The 1,876-nt window shown below is 41.4% G+C and overlaps 1 pseudogene; it reads right to left on the bottom strand.

Moving 5' to 3' along the window:
- Nucleotides 1-640: 640 nt before the first annotated feature.
- On the bottom strand, nt 641-1,105 carry LOC102030070 (annotated as a pseudogene).
- Between the last annotated feature and the right edge of the window lie 771 nt (nt 1,106-1,876).

The raw sequence follows: 1,876 nt of genomic DNA on the forward strand, positions 1-1,876 counted from the left end.
TTTACGAGGATCTGTAGAAACTAAAATTCTGGTATACACGACTTTTTTAAGGACATAAAATAATGCCAATCCAATAACCCAAAAGTATCCCTAAATCATAATCCTAATATGCTTTACTTTTTGTTATTTCTATTTTAAGCCATTTTAATGCATATTGCCTTTAAGATATGATGGAATTTCTTTATTTAATCTGACATCAGAAGTTCCTCCAAATTACAAAATCAGTGGTTTCTACAGCCCTAGAATAATTTAGAATAAAAACACAAGATTAACATAGATGGAATTCAACTTTTCCTAATCCTATTAATTGTATCTACTAAAACTGAGAAGCTTCTACCTGACCTGCCAGTTTCCCATTCTTTTTTTCAACTTAAAAAGGATATATTTCCAGAGAAGTCAGGATTTATGAAGAACATTAAAGTCCAGGATATTTTTTCATTTTACCATATACCTTAAAAATTTTTGTTTTTCAATTCCTACAAAAATCCACATCATTTAAAGCCGGATATTGAAATGACATGGCTAATAAACTCTTCAGGGCTGATCCTAGAAAATGAGCTCTAATGGATCTTTGAATAATGGAAAAGCCAACATTCAGCCATGAACAATTGAGCGGTGTAGGTGGTTACATCTCTGATGTTCAAGCCAGTTGTGAAGTTTGGAGAGTGTGAGGCCTACTGTCCTGCAGTACAGAATGTGTTGTCTTATTTTCAGTGCTAATGGACTCCACGTTGTCTGCAAAGTTGTGTGAATGCTCAAGAAACAAATCTTCCAGCAGGAATTTAATTTTTACTTCCAACCGTTCATTCTCTTCTTTGCGTTGATTCACTCTTTGCAGTGCATCTTGTGCTTTTTGCTTGCTTTTCAATCGGCTTTTTTCCACAGCCATGTTGTTCCTCCCTCTGCGTGGACGATACTCGTCGCTATTTTGATCCATGCCTGAACTCTTCTTGCTTTAGCTTGCTTGGAGGCACGGCTTTGCCTCCTCGCCCGGGGCCAGCAGGCACCAGCTGAGGAACCTGTTGCAAGCTGCTGGCATGTGCCTGAGGATGAGTAATACTCCGTTCCCTCCTGGACTACTGTTTTGCTGTGCTAGCTTGCTCATTTGGGTGCTCTACCTTGCCAACACAGATCAGGTGAATATAAGAGCAAGTGATCCATTGCTTCCACTCTAAACTGCCAAAAAATCTTTTCTGCAGTGGATTTTTGAGTCAGATTTCTGTTTTGGTTTCACCTTGTCTTGTGGGGAACCCCCCTCCACCTGGCCCCAAGGACTTCCTCACGGGATTTTCTGGAACTCCCCAGAGCTCTTCTCCCCCAGGCAGGGTGGGGGTGCCCTAGTGATAGAGACTAGAGGGAAATTGCGGAACCTCACTGCCCTGAGGGCGACTGCACAGGCCTCTGTGTGTGGGTAGGGTGGTTTGGGGGGCAACGAAAGCACCAACTTTTTCCAGTGTAAGATTTCTGTTGCTGTTTTGTTCGTAAAACCTGCAGACTGTGGTTCATTGTTAGGGTGAAATAAACTGAATTTGCAAAATCGATTCCTTGCTGGTGTGTTCTAGGAGAACAGGTGAGATACTCCAGTTTGGCTTATCTAAGGTAATTCACAGGAGGATCTGAAAATGCTTTTTAAAACAGGAAGCTTCGCATTGGGTGGAGAGCAAAGCATGCTTGATAGGTTTGATTGCTTCTTCTTTAGCAATTCTTATCATCGTTCAAAAATACAGATGCTGTGAAAGGGGAAAGGTTTCTTCATTGCCTGAACCATGGAAGCAGCTCTCTGCCTAAGACTGTTTCGAAGAATCACCAAGAGATGATGAAGCATCTGCTAAGTGACTGATACTCCGCGTTCCCGTTCTCTAAAATCTTAGAATGG

Source organism: Chinchilla lanigera, unplaced genomic scaffold (assembly GCF_000276665.1).
Source record: "Chinchilla lanigera isolate Chin_1 unplaced genomic scaffold, ChiLan1.0 scaffold00074, whole genome shotgun sequence".
In the NCBI taxonomy this organism is placed as follows: domain Eukaryota; kingdom Metazoa; phylum Chordata; class Mammalia; order Rodentia; family Chinchillidae; genus Chinchilla; species Chinchilla lanigera.